The sequence below is a fragment of the Mytilus galloprovincialis genome, chromosome 12, assembly GCF_965363235.1.
Source record: "Mytilus galloprovincialis chromosome 12, xbMytGall1.hap1.1, whole genome shotgun sequence".
In the NCBI taxonomy this organism is placed as follows: domain Eukaryota; kingdom Metazoa; phylum Mollusca; class Bivalvia; order Mytilida; family Mytilidae; genus Mytilus; species Mytilus galloprovincialis.
Genome location: NC_134849.1, coordinates 35,625,808 through 35,653,396, shown reverse-complemented (window position 1 = coordinate 35,653,396; position 27,589 = coordinate 35,625,808). Strand labels below are relative to the sequence as shown.

The 27,589-nt window shown below is 32.8% G+C and overlaps 2 long non-coding RNA genes across 2 annotated transcripts; both read right to left on the bottom strand.

The window, feature by feature from the left end:
- Positions 1-1,885: 1,885 nt before the first annotated feature.
- On the bottom strand, positions 1,886-13,059 carry LOC143055670 (uncharacterized). Its single transcript, XR_012972121.1, has 2 exons — positions 12,309-13,059; positions 1,886-2,207 (listed from the first exon to the last, which is right to left on the bottom strand). It is a non-coding gene; the product is annotated as an uncharacterized LOC143055670 (long non-coding RNA).
- Positions 13,060-17,530: 4,471 nt separating this feature from the next.
- Positions 17,531-22,730, bottom strand: LOC143055668 (uncharacterized). The gene is made up of 3 exons (XR_012972120.1): positions 22,501-22,730; positions 19,313-19,398; positions 17,531-18,226 (listed from the first exon to the last, which is right to left on the bottom strand). It is a non-coding gene; the product is annotated as an uncharacterized LOC143055668 (long non-coding RNA).
- Between the last annotated feature and the right edge of the window lie 4,859 nt (positions 22,731-27,589).

Below are 27,589 nucleotides of genomic sequence, written 5' to 3'. Positions count from 1 at the left end.
GAGATAACACTACAAAATATCTTAAATAGAAAGTATACGTAGTAAGACGAAAAAAATGCCCCTAAAAGACTAAAAACCGACCCTCCCCCACTCTTCAATATTACAATGTTGCACTGTTTAACCTAAGACAATGTCAAAGCAAATACATTGTCTTCTTCCCTTACAGAAGAATAAGAAAAAAATCAAAACACAAATACTTCCTTGATTCAAAATTTGCAACGCTCAAAATAATAAAATGAAAATGAAGAAAAAGATGATCTTCATAGTTTGCCATATGCTGGTGCTCGTTTAATAACTTTTGAATCATCGCCTCTACTCTGGTAATATTCATTGCCCCCCCCCCCCCCTGATGTGTATATATGATACACTGGAGCAATGAAACGAATATTTTAGCGTATAATTGCGTTTTGCCTATAGTCCTGATCATTCATGAAGTATTAGCCACTGGACGATAAGTGACAACTTCGCGTCTATTACCCATACATGTGTACTGATAAATCGTCATTATAAAATCCACAATGTATAGATCTATGTTGCAAAATTGTTGATTTATTTTCTTGATATACAAAATATGTTTTTTCTAGATTTATTCAACATTACTTTTTAAAAACATTGTAGCATCATTTTTGTAGCAAATCTCGATATTCCACTTTGACAATTTGCTGAAAGTGTACTATAAAAAATAAAAATAAATGTGAATCTTGTCGTTAAATTTAGACTAACGTACTTCAATAATGCCATTGAAATGTTAATCGTGAAACTCGTGCTGAAAATATTCCCGCGGAAATGTGTGTACTCGTGGTTTATGTAAGTAACGTATCGGACGTAAGTGTATTTGACACTATTTTTCTCTGTTTGATTATATTAAAATTGTGTATTATTTGCGATATTATTATTTTTGAAAAATAAACTTGATTAAGAAAAGAATGTTGTTTTACTGGATAAAACAAAAACTCTTTTACTGTTATTGTGGAAATGTAATACGTGCTCCCGTCACGTTCGTTCGTACCTTTCGTCAATTTGTAAGAAAGCTCTATTTAAAGAATATATCGGAAAAACGTAAATGTACGTATCGTTTTATAGTAAAGCCGAAAACCATCTAGCTAAAAAAAATATTTTATTTGAAATTTCATATGACTTTTAATATTCATTTCTAATTAGTAAAAAAAAAATAAAAAAATAAATAAATTTGGATTTGTTCCGTTTTAGGAAATCCGTTAGGAGCTATTTTGTTCCGTTTTATTCCAATTTGCACTGTATAAATACAATTTACACCAATAAGGATATTATCTTACAAAAAGGATGTTTTTATTGGGCCATATGCTCTGCTTATAAAAAATTTTGTGTCAATATGTTTTTAATTTTTACGATAGATATAATGCTAAATAAACAAGTTGTTCAGGGTCACAAAACCGAATTATACAGATGCAAAACCAGAAATACTGTTTCAAGACACGCCCAAAATCCTCCAGATACAACACATATCTTCTCAAGAGAATCTTTAGCCATACTTTCTGCAACTTGACAAACATTGTTACTGTGCAACGCACTGTTGATAAGTGTGTTAACATTTGTCATATTGTGAATTTTACGAATAATTTCATATTCGATGACTTCATCTACTATTCTTTTAGCTTCACTAATCACATTTTCACTGATTTTGTTTTTACAGTTTCCTTCGTCTTTGGCATATGCTGAATACGAAACCATAGCTGCCACAATTACTCGAACATATGAATGCCAAAATAAACCTCCAATTACCGCAGGAACTACCGCTAAGAGAATTGCAGTTTTGTGTCCCACATTTTGTATGTGTCACGAACGGCCGGATGGATAAGTCTTTCAGTGCTATTTTACAATATTGACTAAAGAATCAACGATAAGAATAAATAAATTATTTAATAAACAAACAAAAAAAACAATTAAGAAGAAAATATACATCAAATTATTCTAAACATTAAAGTTCAAATAAATAGTTCAACAGCTTCAGTAGTTTGTATATCCAGATTACTTCCCTTTGTATCGTTATGACGGTTATGGTATCGTTGTGGCGGTTATGGTATCGTTGTGACGGTTATGGTATCGTGCACGACAGTTCCACTATAATATGTAGATATGTTGTTTGATGAATTATGTATGAATGCGTTCAATCCATATGACCACTCCTTAACACCGCAGCATTGTATTACTCTGGTGCAGGCTGGAACCTCGGAATTGATGCACTAATACAGTAGAACCATTGTAGGTTAAATTTAGCTATCAAATATGAAAATGCTCTAACGAGTGTGGCATCCTTCCACACGAAAATCCCAAGCAGAAAAAATTACAACGTGTCCAAAGAACTCATCTGACCACTGTTTAAAAATAGCCAAACCTGTCCGAAGAACTCGATTGACCACTATATAAAAATAGTCAACAGGTGTGTAAATAGGCTAAGCCTAAATCAGTGTGCGTTTAAACACAGGTGAACCAAACTTAGGCCAAACGTACATATATACATAAAAGCGTATGTTAAAACTATGTATAAAATAAACTGTGAAAAAAGGCGTCCTGCGCAAAGACTGCAAGTGCAATTCTTTGATCATTACGACAATTTCGAAATCATTATCTATATACAAGTTTGACTGAATAAATATGTGAATTACTCTATAAAATTCATCTGGGTCAAGGTCCCTAATAGACCTTGAGATGAGGAACTCAGATGACGTAATTAAAAAACAATATTAGTCCGCGATACAATTGTGGATGCTGTGATTTTAAAAATGGACATAAATGAACAATAAGAACTGTTTTATAGAGCTGATGTGATGAGAAAAGAAATATGTAGATTTGACCTGAAATAAATTATTAGAAAGGACAAGTTTTTTATTGAGTTTTATGATCAGAATTTTGGGATTATTTCATGTGGAGAGTGACATTTTTCACCATCTTCCGGGGTCCAGCAATTTGCGAAAAAAGTAATCTCACTTGCCACCCCGAAAATTTAACCAGACATGTATAAATGTATCAGCTTCGATATGAGCCATCCTACATGTTCAAGTAAACGATATGGACTGAGCAATTGAGGAAAACGTTACCATTGTCGCCTATGGGGAATTAATTAAAAATGTTGACCCAAATTGTGAACTATTATTTCAAAGGTGTTGGAGTGTTTCATGGTTCAATGATCACAATTTCGGATGGGAGCTGCTGAAATCGAGGTCAGTTACACTCTTTTAGTGCTATTTGATTAAAAAGAATACAAAATGGCTACCAATAATTTAGATTTTTATCAAAAATATACCAATTTTATACTTATAAACAGTGAAGAGGCAGAAAATGGGGCATGCATTACTTGGACTGGGGCCACTCAGAGGAGAAATAATTATATTCTAGGGATGATCAATGTCACATACCCAAATGCCAAACGTACTAAAATGAATGTTGCACGTTTAGCAAAAATTTTGCAATTGAAATCTACTGATTTAGCCAAAAATTTAGATGCTACACACCTTTGTCATAATGCATTGTGTGTGAATACAGACCATATTGTTTTAGAACCTCGGGAGATTAACAATCAAAGAAAAATATGTGTAGCTGCACACCAATGCACCACACATATTGTGCATGGCACAAACTATACTAACTGCATGCTGAATCTGAAATTGTGGTTTGTTATGATTTTGTAGTAAACATATGCACCTTGCACATTTTACCTCCACATTAATCATCTCTGAAAATACAAGTTTTTAACACAAGTAAAAAACGAAAATGGGAAAAAAGCCCACCCTCATACCCCCAAGACACCGAAACAAACATGGCAAACATGTTTATGCAAGATTATAAGCTCAGTCAAACATTTATGTGGTTTTTTTCGCCAGTGTTTACTAATTTTTACAGTGCAAGGGGAGTAACTCTTGATGGTTTCATTACTGTGTCAGAAAACTGGGTCATTCAATCAACAGGTGATCACAGGAAGTAAACATGCGGTAGAGAACTAAATGAAAGTGAAACATAGAGACAAGTATGACAGTCATTAATTAAATAAGACAACAAAAAACAAAAGAAAAAATAACAGAAAGGAAAAAATCCAAATATGACATCGAGTTACAAAGGCAAACTGTCAATGACCTAATGTTGTAATATTCATTTTACATGGTTTTATTTTGTTTATAATTTTGTTTCAAGGTATGTGTTTTCCAATAAATGCATGTACTGTGGCTGCATGCATTGGGAGATATGAAGTGGTCTTTTTGTCTGATACAAAGTTTATTTCAGTGTCTTGGACCATTATCCCATTTTCATAACAAACTTAAAATAAACAAACTTTTTAATTTAAAAAAAAACACAACTAACTCATATCATGCTCATATATTCCTGAAAAGTGTTTGTTTTAATATATTATAAGATGTTTAGTATTCTCTGTAAATAAATAAATAACTACATATGCTTCCTGAAAGGCTGAAAGAAAACCATATTGTGTAACCTTTTAATATAAATGTTAATCTGGCCATGAACTACAACCTGGCTGTGGAACGAATTCTTTCGGACTTGAATTCTGACATAGCTTTGGTTCTAACTGATGTTTTTTATATCCACTAATCAACCTGTTTCGCACTCTCTTGTTTAACAAGAAATCGATAGCCTGTTTTTTACGAGCTTTTAACCTGTTTAATTTGACACGTAAACTTTTTTGATATGCACAATCATATATTTCACGTTTACGTATTTTTTTCAGAGCCACTACAGCACGAGACTTTCTACCCAGACCACAACCTACAGCTTTTAGGGTCTTAGCCAATGCAACATCCCGTTTATTATTGACTTTCAAGACTGCTGCAGATGCACGGCCGAAGGCATTGCGAGAAAAATTCTTATTCTTCGGTAGGTATGTAGAAATTGTCCTATTGACGGACTCACACGTATTTGTATTGCTGAAAAATTGCATCTGATTTAATGCGGTCTGAGACAGTTTCATTTCTAACAATGATTCTATTAATAATTTGTCAGTCTTATTTGGTTTCAAAGACCCTTTTTGTAAACCATGACTGCTAAGGTTAATAGATTTGTACCACCAACTAGTTTTTATACCACCATTACATAGTGTTATGCTCCATCTACACGTATCGCTACAATTACCACTATAACAATTCACAACAGACTTAACAATGCGTGGCAAACATTTTGAAATTTGTTGTCGGTCACCATTATATTTTGCAAATAAACATTTCATTATACCATGTGAACGTAATTTTAAATCATTGGCAAAAGCTATTTTAATATCATTCCTCTGGGCCTTTGTAGCTCCAGGGAACATACCGACACTAAATTTTGCTCGCAATACCTCACGGAACTGACTTTGACCCCGGTGAATAGTATCTGCCAGTCTATTTACTGACCATAAAGGGTCAAATATTTCCTGCATTGCTTCTTGTAGACCTTGTACACTTTTTGCATCCCCATCAGTAGTACAATAGTCCACAAGTAAATCAAGTTTAGCAATTTTTTTACCTATTTCATACCCAAGATCCTTCTCACTCAAAGGATCATACCTATTTGTATTTGATGTGCAGTACTCGTGATTAGGACATTCAATGTCATAACCTTTACCGCGTAACCATGCACCAACCCAGCAAAGTTTGTTTACAAGGTGAAAACCAATGATATCATGATTGTCAGTTTCATTTTCACAGGCAATACCAATGACTTGTGATGCATTTTGTCCCATTTTATGCCTACTTTTTATATGCACACTCTGATAGGTACCATCCATTTGTAATTTTACAGGACTATTTTTATTTAACCCTAAGGTTTCATTTCTCTTTCTGAAACTCTCAACCACTTGTTCGGTTTCATTTTCCGCAAGTTTTACAACCTTGTCACAAACAGTATTTGTTATTCTCTGCATTGTTCCTTTTGACATAGGAGGAATACATGAACTAGTTAAAAGTAGTCGCGCGCTATCATTACCAATATTACAGTTTATCACGCCAGTCTGAAACCCATAGTTAATTGTAGCACTCTTGCGACCAGCACGTCCTGTGTCAATTTCTCTAAATAGTTTATATTTTTCTGAAATAAATTTACACTTGGTACACTTCATTTTCCAAATCCAACCAAGACCCCATTGAGTCTCTTGTACCAGTTCAAAATGTGGAACAACACACTTTGGACTTTTATTTAAATGACATATTATAAGACTATTGATCATTAAAATATTAAGATCTCTATCTACTGTTCTATTTTCAGTACTTTTCTCCTCTAAATATTCATCTAAATAATCATCTGACAATTTATGCGGTCTGAGTAGTTTGACTGTAGTCGCACATTTTTCAGTTTGGGGAGCTACATAAGATTTTTTATCGTAACTCTCTTTTGAGTACAGCTTAAATTCCTTTTCTGTAAGGCGGGGTAACCAGACAGATTCTGTGGTGTTTTTAGGAGTCAAATCTGTAGTGGAATTAGAAAATTTAAGTTTAGGTGGTGCAGGTAAAACTTGCATAGATAAATTTTTTAAAACCTGTGTAGATGGAGCTGTAGATGGAGCAACACCATTAATAACACTACAACCTTGATCTGTTGTTAGGGATACACAACGCAATAGATGGGCTTGGTTACCAACCTTATATTGGTTTCTTTTCCTTTTCCCTTTCATTATTGAATAAATACACACTCTGTTATGTTTGTATAATTCTAAATTATGACATCATAAAGTCATGACGTCACAAAAGCGATGACGTCACAATGTTATCTTCACTAAAGAAAAGCACCATTTTTCCCTATTTGAACACTCACACAAAAAGAACTCTAAAATGGTTATTACTTGATGGATTTTAAAACCAAAACCTGTTTTAGAATTGTCTGTGAATGATCTTAACAGTTATTAAAAAATAAAAATGTTCTATTCCTTCTATGAAAGAAATAAATATCAAAAACATTATTTTCTGAGTGAAAAAATCCTTAAATCTACCTTATTTACAGTAAAAAACACAATATTTTCATGATTCGTCATCTAAACATGATGATTTTTATAAAGTCAGTTAGGTAATGAAGGTTTGTTAAATGGCACTTTAAGCTATAAAGAGTCTTAATCAATGTCTAAATTGTGAATTGATAACATATGGATTTTGTGCTTTTTTCTACTAAAAGATATAAGGAACAGTAATAAGCATGCTTACTTAAAAATACTAAAAATTAACTTATTTTATTTCAAATGCGGAAAAAAACTTCACAGAATTGTTCGAAAAGGTGTACCGAAGAAATTCATACTGCAATACAAGTGGAATCTGACATTTGCTGATCTAATATGGGTCAAGGTCCCTAATAGACCTTGAGATGAGGAACTCAGATGACGTAATTAAAAAACAATATTAGTCCGCGATACAATTGTGGATGCTGTGATTTTAAAAATGGACATAAATGAACAATAAGAACTGTTTTATAGAGCTGATGTGATGAGAAAAGAAATATGTAGATTTGACCTGAAATAAATTATTAGAAAGGACAAGTTTTTTATTGAGTTTTATGATCAGAATTTTGGGATTATTTCATGTGGAGAGTGACATTTTTCACCATCTTCCGGGGTCCAGCAATTTGCGAAAAAAGTAATCTCACTTGCCACCCCGAAAATTTAACCAGACATGTATAAATGTATCAGCTTCGATATGAGCCATCCTACATGTTCAAGTAAACGATATGGACTGAGCAATGGAGGAAAACGTTACCATTGTCGCCTATGGGGAATTAATTAAAAATGTTGACCCATCTGGATCGTGACATCACCTCCCCAATTTAAGAAAGTATTCTTACTTGCATTTATCTCCACGATCCTATATACGACTCAAAAAATCTGCTCCAACGTTGTCCTTTCCTTTGATGGCAACAATCCTGAACCTATACGGCTGTAACAAGAGTGACCATCTCATCAATCGTGCATTTGCAATTTTAGACTTTTGCAAATATATCAAAGGTTGATGGTCTGTCTCCAATATAAACTGTTTACCATATAAATACCTTTGAAATTTGCTGATTGCCCATACAATGGCTAGGCATTCTTTCTCGATAGTGGAGTAATTTCGTTCACTAGCTTTCAGTTTTTTACTAGCGTACGATACAGGCAATCTAATATTACCTTCATCCTGTAGCAGTATAGCGCCTACTCCGTTATCAGAAGCATCTGTTTGAAGGATAAATACCTGAGAAAAGTTCGGCAACTTTAAAACAGGAGCTTTTACTAATGCATTCTTCAAACTCGAAAATGCTCTTTCATGATTAGCTTCCCAACGTACCTGATTTGGTTGTCCCTTTTTCGTCAGATCAGTAAGCGGACTAGCTATATCTGAGAAATTGGGAACAAACTTTCTGTAAAATTCAGCCATGCCAATGAAACTTCTGACTTGTTTCTTTGTTGTAGGCCTATGAGCATTTTTGATTACCTCAATTTTATCTGGATTTGGTGAAAGACGATCTGTTCCAACAATGTGACCTAAAACTTCAAGACTGCTATACGCTATATAACACTTTGAGGGTCTTGCTGACAAATTAGCAGATGCCAACCTCTCAAATACACTCTCCAAAACCTCCATATGGTGATTGAAAGAACGTGTGTACACTATAATATCGTCAACAAAGTTATCAACGTTTTCCAACCCTTCTAAAACTTTTCTCATACAACGTACAAAAGTAGCACCACTATTGACCAGGCCAAATGGCAGAACCTTGAATTGGAACAATCCTCTAGGTGTTTGGAATGCTGTTTTGGGTTTTGCAGCATCCACAAGACTAATTTGCCAATATCCCTTGGTTAAATCATTTTTAGATATAAACTGATAACCAGACAACTTTGAAAACATCTCTTCTATGTTACCCATCGTTTCTGCATCGAAAATTGTAATACTATTTAAACCTCTGAAATCTATACAAAACCGATTACTCTGATCTTTCTTCTTCACAATCACAAATGGACTTGAATAAGGACTATCTGATCGCTCGATGACATCCATTTCTATCATCTTATCGACTTCCTTATTTACCGTGTCTAGCATAGCATATGGTATAGGATAAGGTTTAAATCGAACAGGATCATCAGAAGTCAACTTGATATCGTGCTGTAGTACATTTGTCCTACCTGGAATATCTGTCAACACGTGTGAGAACTTATCTAGTAAACACTGTACCTTAACTGTTTCATTTGCTTTTAAAGCTTCGTTGATATGAACATCTCGTAATGTCTCCTTAGCAACTGCAACAGGCGTTTCGATTAACTCACTTTCGTAATTGTCCACATCGTCTGTATCTTCATTTTCGAGATCTATAACTGATACTGTAGCAACAAAACTTACCTTGTGATCTGGTGCACTAACGCACACGTTAGTTTGCTCACGTTCAACATACAGTTTCAACATGTTGACATGAAACATTTTAAGTTTATCTCTCATATCAATTCTGTAATCAAGATCACTTATCTTTTCTACTATAGAGAATGGTCCTTTCCAATGCATCAGCAACTTATTTGCTTTAGTAGGTAGTAGCACCAATACTCTTTGACCTACCTTCATCTTTCTTGAACGTGACTTTCTGTTATATATACGTGACTGTTTACGTGAAGCTTTCTCTAAGTTTTGTTTAACCAATTCACAAGTCGATTCCAATCTTTCTCGTAAATTGATAACATACTCGTATGTGGACCTCACTTCAGGATCAGTAATTTCTCTAGTCCACAATTCTTTAAGAATTGTCATTGGACCTCTGACTGGCCAACCATATACCAATTCAAATGGGGAAAATAAAACACTCTCCTGAGGTACTTCTCTGTAGGCAAATAATGGTGGTCCTAAATACTTATCCCAATCTCGCGGACGCTCTGCACATAGTCGTTTCAACATCATCTTCATCGTACCATTAAACCTTTCAACGAGTCCATTACACATAGGATGATACGGTGTAGTAGTAAGCTGCCGAAGAGAAATCAGTCTACTCACCTCAGACATTAAATTGGAAGTAAATTGTGCGCCCATATCTGTCAACATCTCTCTTGGAAAACCTACCCTACAAAATATATCAATCAATGCTTCCGCTACCCTTTCTGTCTCGATAGATGGTAACGCTACTCCTTCTGGATACCTTGTAGCGTAATCAACAAGAGTTAGTATATAACGATTTCCTTTATCAGTTACTGGTACTAAAGGTCCAACTATATCTACAGCTACTCTGCGAAAAGGTACATCTATGATAGGGGTTTTACCCAAAGGTGCTTTCACTTGCTTACCTTTTGGTACAGTGCGTTGGCAAATATCACAGGACTGGCAATACCGCTTGACATCGGATTCAACTCCTGGCCAGTAAAACTCTGATAATACACGATATACTGTACGTCGTGTAGCCATATGTCCAGCCATCAATGACTCGTGTGCTAATTTCATGACATCGCTTCTATAAACTTCAGGAACGACCAACTGACGGAATAACTTACCATTTTCTACTTTTGGTGACATAAATTCTCTATACACAAGTTTCTTCTTCACTATGTAATTTACTTTTGTACCATTGGTCTTCTCAAAGTTTCTGCCTTCAGCAACATACTGTCTAAGCTTCGACAAACTTGCATCAGACTGCTGTTCATTCTCAATGTCCTCTAGACTAACATCCTTAATACTTCCTGGAACTTTTAATTTCGGATATGGATTATCTCTATTCTTCGCTTGCTGTCGAGTTACTACACTTACCGACGGAGATATATCGGGATCATAAGGCTCCCTAGCACCATCTATGTTTCCTATAATAACATCATACAATGGTTGTTCCATACACCATGCTTTTACTTCACCTTGATAATAAGGACTGTCTATAGTAATTATAGCTATAGGTACTTTAACACTCGATCCATCAGCTAATACGCATGTCTGATAATCATCTAGAAAACAATCTATACTTACAAGACTTGTCTTTATAACGACTCCATTACATCCTGTATCGCGAAGTACTGTCACAACACGGTTACCTAACTTACCTTTAGCTACAGGCATTTTGGTTTCTTTTCACACTGTTCATGTATTGTAAGACTACTAACCTGTGTAGTAATAATGCTATCAGTTAGAGTAGTAACATTACCGCAAATAGGAGTTTCCTTTACCCGTGAACCACTATTCTGTACATTACCAACTTTGTTTTTTAATAATGGACAGTTCGATATCAAGTGATCTGATTTGTTGCACTTAAAGCACTTTCTATCAAATCTGTTTCCACTACCATAACCTCCTGTATGTCTATTTCTATCTCTGTCACTTTGCTTTGGCGGTTCTTGGTTCCGTGCATTGTTGGGTTTTTGAGACGGCTGTGGCTTACCTTTTTGAGTCTGATTTGTAAGTGATACTATATTCACTCGCCTTGCCTCCTTAAATTGATCAGCATACCGAGTCATATTATCTATGGACTTCGGTACTCTCTCTTTCAGAAATAACATTACCTCGTTATTACATATGTGTAAAAACTGATCTCTTAACATAAGATCATAAAGTCCATCAAACGTCTTCAAAACATTAGACATATCAGTCCACCTGCTAAAATAACTACCCAAACGAACAGAAAACTGTTGAAACGTTTCACCAAACTCTGGACGACAAGATCTAAAATTCTGCTTAAAACCATCTTCAGTCATGTTATACCTCTTCAACAAACATGTCTTAAGAGCATCATAATCTAATGCTTGATCTGATGGCAGCAAAGCGTACACATTTAATGCATTACCTTTAAGAAGTGCACTCAAATGAGTGGCCCATATTGATTTGTCCCATTTTTGCGATATAGCATACCTTTCATAACGACGCAAATATGCATCCATATCATCAGTACCTTCCTCAAAAGGAGGTAGTTTAGGTACCTTTGAGAGGTTAACATTACCTTTTTCTTCCCTGTGTTTTTCAGTTTCAAATAAACGAGTATTATCTAGCCTTTTCAATTCCAATTCATGTTCTAATCTTACCTTTTCAACTTCCCATTCTTCCTTCTCTCTTTCTCTTTCAAAACGTCTATCATCGCGTTGTTTCGCCTGTTGTGACTCAATGAACCTAATTAAATCTTCATTGGCTAACCCCAATGACTCACCATACTGTCGTAACTCTTTTAGACTCTCCATGATTGATTCCTGCTAATATGACTTGCTATGTAACAATAAACTAGACCAAGGACAAAGCTAAATATATCACATATCTATATCTCGTAACACTACGCTTTAGTATCACAGTTGACCATAGCCTGGTCCACCAGTGTCAATCGCAACACAAAATAAACAATAGCCTTAGTCTAAATTTACTCTAAATAACAATACCTACATTAAATCTACTGTTTGTACTTGCAGCATGCAACAACACCGAGGCAATGTAGTGTAGAAATTTTACAAATTCTGAGTTTCCAAACTATCAGGATTCTGTCGACATAACAGTTTCTGAAAAATACAATAGTAAGCTTTACTACACGTTATAAATGTATATTCAATGTATAAAACAAATAATAATTCTTCTATAGTAAATATAAATTTAACTTCAAAATGTATAAGAAAAAAAAACACTTCAGACTTATCCCACTTCTGACACCAATTGTCACGAACGGCCGGATGGATAAGTCTTTCAGTGCTATTTTACAATATTGACTAAAGAATCAACGATTAGAATAAATAAATTATTTAATAAACAAACAAAAAAAAAACAATTAAGAAGAAAATATACATCAAATTATTCTAAACATTAAAGTTCAAATAAATAGTTCAACAGCTTCAGTAGTTTGTATATCCAGATTACTTCCCTTTGTATCGTTATAACGGTTATGGTATCGTTGTGACGGTTATGGTATCGTGCACGACAGTTCCACTATAATATGTAGATATGTTGTTTGATGAATTATGTATGAATGCGTTCAATCCATATGACCACTCCTTAACACCGCAGCATTGTATTACTCTGGTGCAGGCTGGAACCTCGGAATTGATGCACTAATACAGTAGAACCATTGTAGGTTAAATTTAGCTATCAAATATGAAAATGCTCTAACGAGTGTGGCATCCTTCCACACGAAAATCCCAAGCAGAAAAAAATTACAACGTGTCCAAAGAACTCATCTGACCACTGTTTAAAAATAGCCAAACCTGTCCGAAGAACTCGATTGACCACTATTTAAAAATAGTCAACAGGTGTGTAAATAGGCTAAGCCTAATCTCACTGTGTCTAAACCACACCGGCAAAATTTGCTCGGACTCGATGGTATCTAACATCTGGCACAATGACGGAACACCAATAGACAAAAGAAAGGTAGGTTTCTCCTTATTTTTTTATTTTTTTTATGATATCGAAAAATATATATACATATACAACTATTTTCTATTGTGAGATGCAATATTTTCTACAACCGTTCTATATTAACGGAGAAATAAGTCAAAATGCATGTCAAAATGACGAATTGAGTGAACCTTGCCTCGAAATTGTTAAATTTCTCGTTAAATTGATGACATTGTACGAGAAGAAAGGTACGGAAAGATAGATATTGACACGGAGATTGCAAATTTAGTTATTATGAGCATCTCCATAATTGTACCTCTGTGTATGGAACGAAAGAAATAGGTCATGTCAAAATGGAACTGGCCGGTTTCGTCAATGTATACAACCCGGTTTCGTCATAGATTTCAAAATGCATAACCCGGTTTGGTCAAATAAAAAAAATCATATTTGCATTACATTATAATTGATTATTTAACTTCAGCGTTCAAAAGGAGTTTTGTGGGTCGTTGGAAAACAAGTTCGTTCACCGGACAACGGCTTATTATTTATATGAGTCTCGGATTCAAATAAATGATAATCAAAAACTTGAATTCCTACTCTTATAGAACACAAATATTTTAATTTACTTTGCATTCCGAAATTTTTTAACAGCATATTGAGATTAAAGCTCTCTAAATATGCGTTTTCTATATGAGTTATGGGAAAATATGTTGAACATGTTTATACTTGAAATTAAAGTTAACGGTCTTAAAAATCGAAACACACAATTGGTATGTGATTTTCTCGCACAAAAGGATGGACATGCACCTTTATAAGTAATCTAATCATTCTATGTATGTAATTTTTTCAACAATCGTTAAAATAAATCTTCTTAAGGATAAACGTTGATAATAAGACAACTGTATATGCATGGATAATCGACATAGAACATGAATGTAGGATTACAACTACCATGCATTAAAATATTTTTTTTTATCCCTTATTGTAACTATACTGGTATGTACAAATTAGTATAATAGTCTCAGGTCATCGACAAAATTCAATAATAATTATTTTGTTAACATTACTAAAAAAAACGAGTCTGTACTGTCGCCGTTGTGTTATGATGATCGTACACTGACGTTGGTCAATATATTGTGACAATATATACGGACAGACGGATTCAGTTTATTTTAAATTGGACGTAATTCGAACAACTTTTACATACCGCCGAGCGTATGTCTATCAACATGAAAAGTTCATACAAATTCCAAGCGACAACAACCCGACCATAGAGCAGAAAACAGCCGATGGCCACAATGGGTCTTCAATGAAGCGAGAAACTCCCGCATCCGGTGGCGTCCTTTACCTGGCCCCTTAATAAATATTTATACAAGTTCAGTGATAGTGGACTTCATAGTAAACTGCGAATACATGTATATTTATTATATTTAAGGGATAATTTTAACTATGATACAAGTTTTGGCACACATCGCGCGCATTTACTATACAGGCTCTGTCATCGGACGAGTTAAGGTTTTTTCATCATTTTTTATTATTTGTACTTTTGTTGTACTGTTTGAGTCAGCGACAACACTTTGACTCAGTCCATTCCCGAATCACACGCTTGTAATTCCATGGTTGTTATAGCTTGCTTTCATGCAGTTTGTGTGTTTTTCTCATTGTTTAAGGCATACGCTGACCTAAACTTAATTAATTCAACATAATTTTTGTGTCTAAAAGAAAGTTGTCTCATTGTCAATGTTTATGGGATAAGTGGTTACCGTCACTTCTTCTTTATAAGACCTAGATATAAATGACGGTCATGTTTTGCAAACCAACTTTTATTCACATTGAAAATACAAAACTGTCAGATATTGTTTTCGAAAGTTATCTTGAAGTTTCAATTGAATTTGAACTGTACAAAAAATGAATTTGAACTGTAAAAATAATGTGAAAAACATGCCTATGAAAATAAATGTGCCTACCAGAAACGGGGAGAAAGTTACAAATCTCACTGCTATGTTATGGATGTGTGAAAACTCGCTTTAGTGCGCAAGTAACATAGTATATATAGTACCAGAAAATCTGGCAGGACTGCATGCATGATTAATTTGTGCAGAACAGTATAGACTATAGTCGGTTTGGGACTGTTCGTCAATGATTGAATGCATAAATGTATTAACAATTGATAGTAAATATTGTAAAGTAAGTGTATATAATATAGTATAGTAAATTAAAATTATGGCACAATCAAAACACATCCTTTTATTTTTTATCTTTACATACATTTGTACTACTATTATAAACAAAAAAATATAATAATGTTACAAAATAATTAGAAAAACATGGACGTAAGGGGCCGAAGGTATTCCACGGAAATTTGTTCGCTCCTACAAATCCAAGTAAAATCAATAGTTTAAAGACGTAATCCAGAGTATAAGTATACTGAATAGGTGCTTACTAGGTAGACACTTGTATTATAACTAGCTGTTTCAATATTTTTCACAAATATACGGACAAATAACCATTTTGATGATGGCAAGTTCGGACATCAATAGTGCTGATGTCAGCCATATTAAAAACCTACCCGAGTCATACAAAAACGCAGTGAAAAACGGTCTGATGGCCAACAATCAGGTTGAAAATCCCATGAACCCACACGAGATACTTGGTTCGGTTAAGCCAGTTTTCCTGCTAGAGAAAGACCTGTTTGGTGATGTCAAACCAAGCATAGATCAGTTTCTCAACCATGTTGAACTTTACAAATCCATTGATTATATTGTTAATTCTAGGAACCTCAGAGGTTTGCAAAGGGTAAAAGGGATGTGGCGAATTTATCCCGACTCTGAAACTGACAGAGACACCTTAATAACAAAGGGACTGGTTTTAAGGAAAAAACTTTTGAAAATCTATACCCGCAATCCTAACTCAAAGGTATACGATCATGACAATCCTCATCACTGGCGTGTTAGGGTCAAGAACATCCCATGCTCTGCTGAGGATGGACAGATTATGAGGGCAGTAGAAAATCTTGGAGGGACAGTCCACTCATTAGACAGAGAGCGACTCAGAGTGGACGGTTTACTCACCAACTGCCAAACAGGAGACAGGATATTATACTGTGAACCCATGGAAAAGGTCTTGCCTAGAACTCTTAAAATTGGTAAATATATGGCCGTTTTGTTACACAAAGAACAGAAAACTGATTCATCTCAGCTCAAATGTAACAAATGTCTACAAACTGGGCACGTGCTCAGAGAATACCCAAATGAGTGGGTATGTACAACATGCAACAACCCAGGACATAAGAAAGCTGAATGTCCAAATTTCGAGACCGTTATTGCCCACGCTCAAGAACATCCAGTCAACGTCAATACTGCTAGCACGCATGAATCTGAAAATTCAACAAGTGAAGATGAAAATACATCTGAACTTAAAACAAATACTGAAAAGATGGGAACCACCAACCAGTCTCCGTCTTTTATGCAAAATTTCAATGTGACAAGCGCAAGTTTCAGCTATAATGCTTCAAATAAAAAGGATGCAGCTCTCATTATGAACGAACCTGAACACCAAGGCATTTCAGCAGCCAAACATAACAATGAAATTAAAAAGGCAAAAGCTAAAAAAAAGTCTGGCAAAAAAACCGGTACACAACAACTTAATAAAGACAACGAGGACAATCCTAATCAATCAACATTGTTCTTTCACTTCCAAGGAAACAACAATGCTGGAACGCCTGATGGACGCAAAGACAAACGCGCAGCAACAACACCAACTGACCAAATTCACGAACGAACATCAAATATTCAGAAACCAAAGGGACCCTAACTATCATCCAGCTCAACTAAATGTATATAAATTTTATAAGCATTAAATAGTAAAATTATATACCTATTTCCATGAACATTTGTATATATTTACTTTTTTTCTGTGTTTTTATTTATAGTGTAAAATACAAACAAAAAAAAGAACTCTTTGTAATAATAGATTGTATGTGTCCAACTGATGTTATGGTAAACATAAACAATGTTCTCATTTTATGTTTTTTCATGACTTTTATTTATTATGTTAAAAAAAAAAAAAAAAAAAAAATACGATATAATTTAGATTATATGTGTTTGAATAATGATATCGAAAATGAAAACTACTTATCCTCTATACATATTGTATATTGTATTTGTGTTGATAAGAGTAGTACATGTATATTAACCAATCAAAAAGAGAAATATGACACAAAACTAGATCATATGTTCTCAATTGATGATCATGATGATGTAGAAATAGAAAACAGTGTAATATGTAATTTATCTTATATGTATGTTTATTCACAAAATACCAACAAAAACATATGTCTGAAAGAAACAGATAATTTTAAAACAAGCATTAAACCAACAAAAAGAAAAAACTTTTATTCACTAGTTAACAAAATGAAACGATCACTAGTTCTACTATCCACGTCATTAGGCTGCATTTGTTTAATTCGGTTCATCACCAAAATGCTTTTATCACACGTAAGCACTGATTGTACAAACAAATCTTCTATTTTCTGCAATTCAAACAAGGATAATCGGAAAATATACCAACCACTTCATATTCCTACGAAATTGCAAATATGGTACGCAACTACATGTAGTATATCACCAAATACCGCATCACACACAGGAAGTACGAAACGAATTGCACTCATATATTTTTGCACCATACTATCAAGACACACATATTCCACAACCAGCTATGCTAATCATTTTGACGCAGTATATTCACTTGAAGTACAGATCCATATCTTATTAAAACACATGATACACACATGTACAGCAGCGTTAAGTGAACATTTAAAAATCTCCAAAGAATTCTACACAAAAAGATATCATTTCCAGGTTCAAATGTATGGAAAATTTAAGACGTCATCAAAAACTGTTGAGAATATATTTCATTTGATCACAGTTATAATGTTGTTGAGCACTCGAACACTCCTTATTGAACAATTCAAATATCTGAAAATAGAAAAAGTAATTTCTGAAAATCAAGCTCCTATATACATACAGGCACAAGTACAAAACTGTATTATTGTAAAAAACACATATTATAATGATACATATATATTATATATACTCATGCATTACTACTATTATACGCTTAGTCATAGTTGTATTGTATACAACAACTTAAAACAGTTTGTTATGATGTATATCTCTGTAGTAATCTTTGCTAATACATGTATAGTTCATTATTTAGATGAGTAATAATTTAAATATTTGCTCCTTGAACTGCCAAGGGCTAGGAAAAAAAGAAAAGCGAGACAGACTATATATTTGGTGTGAAAATCAAAAATGTGACATCTTGTTTATTCAAGAGTCCCATTTCACCGATAAAAACATAAATGTAATAAATAGTGAAACTAAATGTAAGATATACCATAGCTTTGGCAATTCCCTATCCAGAGGTGTTTCAATTTTAATTAAAGAAAACATAAATCACAAAATAATAAATGAAATTAAAGATGAGGAGGGCAGGTTTATTCTAATTAATGTAGAACTTGATAATAACATCTTCACTTTAGTTAATGTTTATGCACCAAATATACAAAGAAATAGAAATTCTTTCTTCAAAAAAATAAACAACTTAATTGAAAATAATAGATTAGGCATTTTAATACTTGGAGGGGATATAAATGAAAGTCTGACTGAAAACGACAGAAAAAGTGCAAGTACACAAAAATTTAATAAACCTGTAAATAGTTTGAAACAATTAATAAAAAAACATAAGTTAGTTGATATATGGAGAGAAATTAACCCAAACAAAAGACAGTTCACCTGGAGAAGGAAAAATAACTTTAACATAGCAAGCAGAATAGATTATTTTCTTATTAGCTCTGATATAAGACCACATATTACAGCAGCAGATATTAGACCCGCTGCTATTTCTTACACTGATCATCAGGCAATTTCATTAAAGCTAAGACACAAAGCACACAGTAGGGGCCGAGGTTTCTTTAAAATTAATAACAGTATATTGAATGACACAAAATATCAAAATCTCATTAACAACTTAATTCAAACTTATAAACAAAAAATACTTACTACGGCTGTAGATCCTCGAGTTAAGTGGGACGTTTTTAAAGCTGAAGTAAGAGACATAACCATTAAATACTGTAGGCAAAAACAAGCTGAAAATAAAAATGAAATAATTAAATTAGAACTGTCATTAAAAAAATTGAACGAAAATGCAGAAAACTTACAAGATAATAATGTTCAAAATAGAATAAACAATGCTGAGAAAAAACTAGAGAACCTTTACATAAATGAAGCAAAGGGAGCTCAGGTTAGATCACGTGTAAAATGGACAGAAGAAGGAGAAAAAAACACAAAATTTTTTATAGGCCTTGAAAAATCCAGACAAACTCATAAAAATATTTCTGCACTTACGAATGAAAAAGGAGAAATTATAACAGATTCATCTGAAATTTTAAAGTTAGAAAAAAACTTCTATGAAAATTTATATAAAAGTACAAATCCTAATGAAAATGAAATAAAAAAATATATAACAGAAACAAAAGTAGATAAAACTCTTTCTCATGAGGAAACTCAAAATCTAGAAGGGGAGCTTACCATAAAAGAATGTACAGAAGCTATTAAATCTATGAAATTAAATAAATCACCGGGCATCGACGGGATCAGTGTAGAATTTTATCGAACCTTCTGGACAAATTTAAAAGAAATTGTTGTTAAAGTTTTTAACACATGCTATCAAAAGGAAGAAATGAGCACACTACAAAAAATAGGAGTAGTCTCTTTATTATATAAAAAGGGAAACCCACTTCTTTTAGACAACTATAGACCAATTACTTTACTCAATGTTGATACAAAGCTTATGGCATATTCTTTAGCACAACGTCTTAAACCAATACTAACTAAAATCATCCATAGTGACCAAAATGGTTACATAAAAAATAGATATATAGGTTTCAACATTCGTCAAATTCAAGACATAATAGACCATGCAGAATACTTTAATATTGAAGGAGCATTGCTCTTCATAGATTTTTCCAAGGCCTTTGACTCATTGGAATGGCCATTTATGTATGAAGCACTCAAGAAATTCGGCCTTCCAAATCCTTTTATCAAATGGGTTAAAACTCTGTACAAAGACATAACGGGTTGTATGTTAAACAATGGGTGGGTCTCATCACCATATAACATTAAACGCGGTATTAGACAAGGCTGCCCGTTAAGTTCCCTGATTTTTGTTATTGCTGTAGAAATTTTGTCCTGCAGAATAAGACAAGACAACAACATCAAAGGTTTTCAAATTAAGCTAGATACTAAAACGCACAGTTTAAAGATTTCTCAATTAGCTGACGACACAACACTTTTTCTAAAATCAAAAAATGAAGTACGTCACACTCTTAATATTATTGAAATCTTTGGAACGCTATCAGGTTTAAAATTAAATAGATCAAAAACTGAGGGCATTTGGTTAGGAAAATTAAAACATTGTAAAGATAAGTTTGAAAATATAACATGGAATAAAGGACCAATAAAAAGTCTAGGAGTTTATTTTGGAACAGATCGAGCTGAATGTGATAAGCTGAATACTGAAAAAATAATACAGAAATGTGACAAATTAATAAGTAATTGGAAAAAAAGAAATCTTACAATGATAGGTAAAATAACAGTTGTAAAATCTCTTCTTATACCTAACCTTACATATTTAGCTTCAGTCACAAACCTACCACATGAATTTATTCAACAGTTTAAAACTATTATCTACAATTTTATATGGGATGGTAAACGAGAAAAGGTCAAACGAACCACCCTTAGCAAAAATACTACTACGGGAGGGCTTAAAATGACAGATATAGACAATTATATAACTGCACTACAAATAGCATGGATAAAAAGACTTACTGCAGATGATTTTGCTAACTGGAAAGTAATTCCGACATTTTACTTTAATAAATTTGGTGCTAATTTCATGCTACTTTACATGAATCTAGACAACATTTACTCAATACAAAACCTACATAAAACTTTACCAAAATTCTACTTAGAAATTGTAAAGTCTTGGTTCAAAGTACAAAATTTAAATAATACCAAACTCAATATGAATTTTAAAAACATTAGACAACAAATCTTATGGGGAAACAAACTGATAAAATTTCAAGGAAAGTGTTTAGTTTTTATAAATTGGATAAAAGAAGGTATTATATACGTTAACGATATAATAGACCAAAATGGTAATATCTCTCAAGAAATAATATCTAATAAAATATCCTCAAAATCCAATTTAATGTTTGAAATTTCAAAACTTAATTATGCCTTACCAAATGAATGGCTCAAGGTACTTAAATCAGAAAAATCAATAAAATCAAAAGTAAAAAATAAACTTAACCTTTGCATCAATACAAAAGAAAAAAATAAGATAATAATTTTACAAGTAATGGAAACAAAACAGATATACACACACATTATTAGTGGAAATGAAGACACGCCTCCAGGTTTCTTTAAATGGAAACGTGTCCTAAATTTAGATTCGTTTATTCCAATTAAATCAATGCTTAACTTTATATTTACTTATTTAAAAGATAACAGATTAAAAATATTTAAATGGAAATTGCTGCATCATATCCTTCCTTGCAAACAATTGCTTTTTCAATGGAAGATAAAAGAAGACAGTAAATGCGACTTATGTAATGTAACAGAAGATTATAAACATTTTTTCCTAGAATGTCGTTACTTTAAAACTTTTTGGGAAAAGATCAAAATACTATTAAATAAAGTTAAAATAGGTCATCATATCCTAAACTACAGAAATCTCATTATAGGATATAAAATCGGTGATATCAATTATTATGATATAAATCTGTTGGTGACACTCATTACATTTTCTATCCACAAGTGCACTCACAGTTCAAATTATAAAACTACAAATTGTGATGTGTATGCCCTGTTCAAAAAAGATTTTTTGAACTACTTAAATATTTCGACACTTTCAGGTGGTAAACATGGTAAAATTTTGAAAGAAATAAGCTTATACATATAATTATTATTCTCGCATATATGCTATATGCTATTTTATTCAGCAATACATGTGTCTCTATATTAGTTAATCTTAAAACCACGTGCTGTAGACTTCGTCATGATCATGATCAGTGATACAGATTAAACCCCTACTATTCTGACGCATCCTTCATTTAATATATCACATACTCATAAATAAATATACTTATATAATGTACTTCAATTCGTAACCAAGTATGTTCACCTACATAATTAATATACAACAAACTGCTTCGACTGTTAATTTGCCTCCATCGTGTAATCCTTGATCAATAGGTCATGACCAGGTCAACTAGCATATATACAGAGTCAAAGCGGTTCACGAATGTATTTTTTTCCGGAAAATAATTTCTGTAGTAATCTGTATAATCTGTATACACAATATTGTAACATGTAAATCTAACCATTTATTATTATTATTAATAATTTACTGAACAATCTCCCTGTTTGTTCAGTAAAACTAACGCCTCAGGGATGCCCTGTCAAATGCTGTAGACATGGTATTAATTATAACAGCAATAGTGCAATAAATCAGATTTTAGATAAAAAAAAAAAAAAAAAAAATAATTAGATACCAGTGTTTGCTATTCAGTATTTATATTCCATTTAAAATTAGTTTGAAGTTAAGTGAAATAAGGGATACGCCTTTCATTAGGAAAATGTGTAGTATCATAATTAACTATGTCCAAAAGTGCCCGTTTAAAATAGATTTTAACACGCCAAGTTTACTTTACAATAAATATATATTTAAATTCTCGAAAGACAATGTTCAGATCCGTGCCAAAGTTTCTTTTCATAAATTGTTTGTTAAAAAAAAAACCAAAAAAAAACCGGGTGATATATATAGACGAAACCGGGTGATTGTGTAGTAACAACATTGACGAAACCGGTTTATTTTAATTTGACATGACCCTTTTCTTTCGTTCCATACACAGAAATACAATTATGGAGATGCTCATAATAACTAAATTTGCAATCTCCGTGTCAATATCTATCTTCCCGTACCTTTCCTTCCGTACAATGTGAACAATTTAACGAGAAATTAAACAATTTCAAGGCAAGGTGCACTCAATTCGTCATTTTGACATGCATTTTGACTTATTTCTCCGTTAATATAGAACGGTTGTAGAAAATATTGCATCTCACAATAGAAAATAGTTGTATATGTATATATATTCTTCGATATCATAAAAAAAATAAAAAAATAAGGAGAAACCTACCTTTCTTTTGTCTATTGGTGTTCCGTCATTGTGCCGGATGTTAGATACCATCGAGTCCGAGCAAATTTTGCCGGTGTGGTTTAGACACAGTGAATCAGTGTGCGTTTAAACACAGGTTAACCAAACTTAGGCCAAACGTACATATAAACATAAAAGCGTATGTTAAAACTATGTATAAAATAAACTGTGAAAAAAGGCGTCCTGTGCAAAGACTGCAAGTGCAATTCTTTGATCATTACGACAATTTCGAAATCATTATCTATATACAAGTTTGACTGAATAAATATGTGAATTACTCTATAAAATTCATCTGGATCGTGACAGTATGGTCATCTTGATTTCACTCATCCATTTACACGAATCGTCTTTTTTGAAGTTATATTGGTCATCACCTTCATCACCAGTAAGAATATAATTAATTGCTTTTTCGTTCGAGATAACAGAATCAGCAGGATGCTTTAAACACATGTCAATTCTTTCTAACGCATTATCTATGTCCCTCTCTGATTTTGGATAATTATCCTTGTCTATTTGTTTCATTTCAGTTTCAAAATCTAAAAAATCATTTCGTTTGTTTTGTCCAATTGTCATAGACTGCACATCGATTTCGAGTTTATTTCGGGTGTTTTCTCTGTAATGTACAATGGTTAAAGTTGTTGGCGTACCATCGATCTGCTGTGTAAATCCTAGAACTATGAAACGAGTGGCTGCTTGCACAAAGTTGGGATAGGAGTTTAGCGTTATTAAGAAACCTGCTGCAGTTTTCTGGAAAAACATGTTATTACATTGTATTTTTTTCAAATACGACCGAGTATAAATGAGAGAATTCAGCTACTGATATAAGGATTCCATGAATAGTGTTTATGAAAAATTGCATGTTCTCTGGACGTTGGCGGATAGTTTTTCAATAGATAATCATATAACTTGATCTTTAAAAAAAACCCAAATAAGTATTCATATTGTGTTCAGTTGCTTAGTATGCGCTCTTAACAGTTATCCGTTTGGATATAAAAAGGTTAAGGGTTAGATTTGCATATATAGTTTTCTTCCAGTCCAGAACTGATACTTAGGTTCATTGTTATGAGGCGAGGTTCTCGTGTACGTTTCGTTCATTATCTTTTAAATAATATAATAGATTTTTGATTGTTTTGCACAAGTTAAAGACATTCAAAAGATTGTCTTTAGCTTAGTCATAAGACATAGTAAAATGTGTAAGTCATATTATATATATAGGCCGTTGACCAAAGTGTGATGGTCAACAAAAGTGCACGGCATTATCATATATCATTTGATTTGAAAATATGTCTTCTTTAAAATAACTGAGGTCAACAAAAGAAAATATAGTGCAGTTTTTTAAAAATCAAGATCAAGGAAAAAGAAAATTGAATATCAAATTTCAAATTAAATACCTTTTTTTTGCAGTCAAAAGATTGAAAACATGAATCAATTCTCTTCCTTATTCAATTTTTCATAACAAAATTGAAAACCCATCAATTATACGCCATCACAAAAAGGGGTAGGTTTTCAGTTAAAAAGATGTATTTTTTTCAAATTATAAGAACAGTGGCCGTCAAATCTATACAACATGTTTAGAAAAATATGACCAAACACGTATTTGCTAATCTGTTAACTATCTGTTATACCCAAATTAAAGGGAAAAATTAAGTTTTAGGCATAAATGTTGAACTTGATACATACAAAACTGGCAACACAAATTAATTCATTATAGACTTATAATAAAGTTTAAACAATTTAATGACGTTTTGTATGGGTAAAATGTTATACATGTTATAAATAAGAAAATAAATCATTTCAAAATATACTAACAACTTTAAAAAGCCGGCGACTATAGTATATGTATGTCTCAAAGAAACATTAGAGGCAGAAATAGTTTCACGATGTTCATTTATTTAAAAAAAAATCTGAGCAATTCAAAACATTGCAAAAAAAGTTCAGACCGTAGGCATCAACAGCATGCATCACGTACCATGTGAAGAACATTATCGACAAATTAAACAAATAGGAATGGGACACAAATGGCAATTTTTTTTTTAGATTTTCAGCCATTGAAATTAAGTCTAATTGCACGCCACTAACGATCTGCATTTAAAATTTGACAATTTAACTCTTAAACAAAGACCAGAGGATTCGGACGTGTGATTTAACATGGTTAGTTCGAGCTCAACTCTTCCCGTATGTCTTTATTCCATGTAGGAATCACCAAACATAACCCACTGTAAAACTGATTTAAAAAGTCCCTGCAATCTGATATCAGTAAAAGAAATAAAATAACATAAGTAAAATAACATTGAAAAACAAATTTGAGTAGTTCTGTGATATATTTTGAGTGTTTTGTGAACATGCTGAAGTCGTCAGTATTGAACCCCAATAGCATGAATAGATTATCCAATATATCAAAAGTACTATGAAATATTTATATCAGATGTCGTTTTGCAATGTCCTTTATTGTAACTCATAACAAAAAAGAAACAGGTTCACAATAAATGGTGTACGGTTAGTCCCCATTAGAACTACGATAACTTTACATTATACGAAATCTCCATAGCGACAAAAAAGCTAGTAAAAATTCAAGGGTATTTAAAGCATCAATGCAGGGCCTATTGGCATGCATGTTGTTCTTTTGCTTGTTGTTACTAAAAAAAAATACCTAAAATCGTTTGAACATATACAAATGTATATTCACATTCTCACTTTATAAATCGATATAATCGATAGGATAATGTGGTGTGAGCGCAACTGAGACAACTCTCCATACAAGTAACGATTTGTAAAAATAACTATTATAGGTCAAAGTACGCCTTTCAACAAGAAGCCTTTGACAACACCAAACAGTAAGCTATAAAGGGCCACACAGATAACTAGTGTTTACCTATACATACTGGAACACCACCGGTCTAATCTAAACAAAAAAAAGAACGAAAACATTTATGAACCACATCAACAAAATGACAAAGGAAAACCTCTGAACAACAGGTTCCTGCCGTATTAAATTATAAACTTGGTACTTTTGATAACTATTAGGACAGATGCAGAACGTTTTAACTCGTGCCAACCTACATCTTTACCTGCAATAATAGTGTAACATCACAACATGAAAGAAAAACTATACACGGTCAATTGAAATGGCTTAACTCAATCAAAAGACATACTGACAAAATCAAGTCGACATATAATGATCGAATGAATTTGATCTATGACATAATGAGAAAACAAAATCAATAACAAAGGAATGAGCTGAAAATCAAAAAGACAACTATGACATTTGACTAAGTGTCGTTAAATAAAAGATACAAATTGAAAAAAAAATCGATAGTAGTACGAAGGGTTCGGAAGCATTTTTCACACAATACATGCATTTGTTGTTCACAGTACAAGAACAGACGTGAACATTTGTCGTTATACTAAATGCTCGACAAAGGTGGTATTTCGTTAAAAAGTTAGACGAAATGCCCTTTTAATTAGGTGTGTTCCTTTTTTTTTTCTAATAAGAATATATGAGGCAAAGTTATATATAGGGTAGACGAATCAAAACTTTGACCAGATTCGAAATCACCAATTTAATGAAAGCATATAGTCAATCAAATAATTCTATTGCTAATGTATTTACTGGAGTCAGTAGGAACTAATGATGATAACTGGCGAGAAATCAAGCCTAGTTGTGTTTCTGGTTTATTTCCTAACTACCCTAGCATGGATAATCTTTTACAGGGATACCTAGCAAAATTATGCATACTTCATGTATGCCAGAGAGTCATATTGATTGAATTGATCTGGGTAAACATACATGGGTCTACTTATCTAGTGTAATAGCTGAAATGATCATATATATTTAGAGTCATTTGATACTGCTAATTTTACAAAAAGTTAGATATGTTTTATATACTAATATTACTAAATGTATGAAACACATGATCATAGACTTGATATATATAATTCATTTGTCATCATCATCATACTGATAAAGGATATCTTTTATCCGAAATAGGCTTACAAGTTTCGTTTTCTTATAATGGTATTGGCCTTTCTTTAATTTATTTTCATACAGTGTTATTCAAAG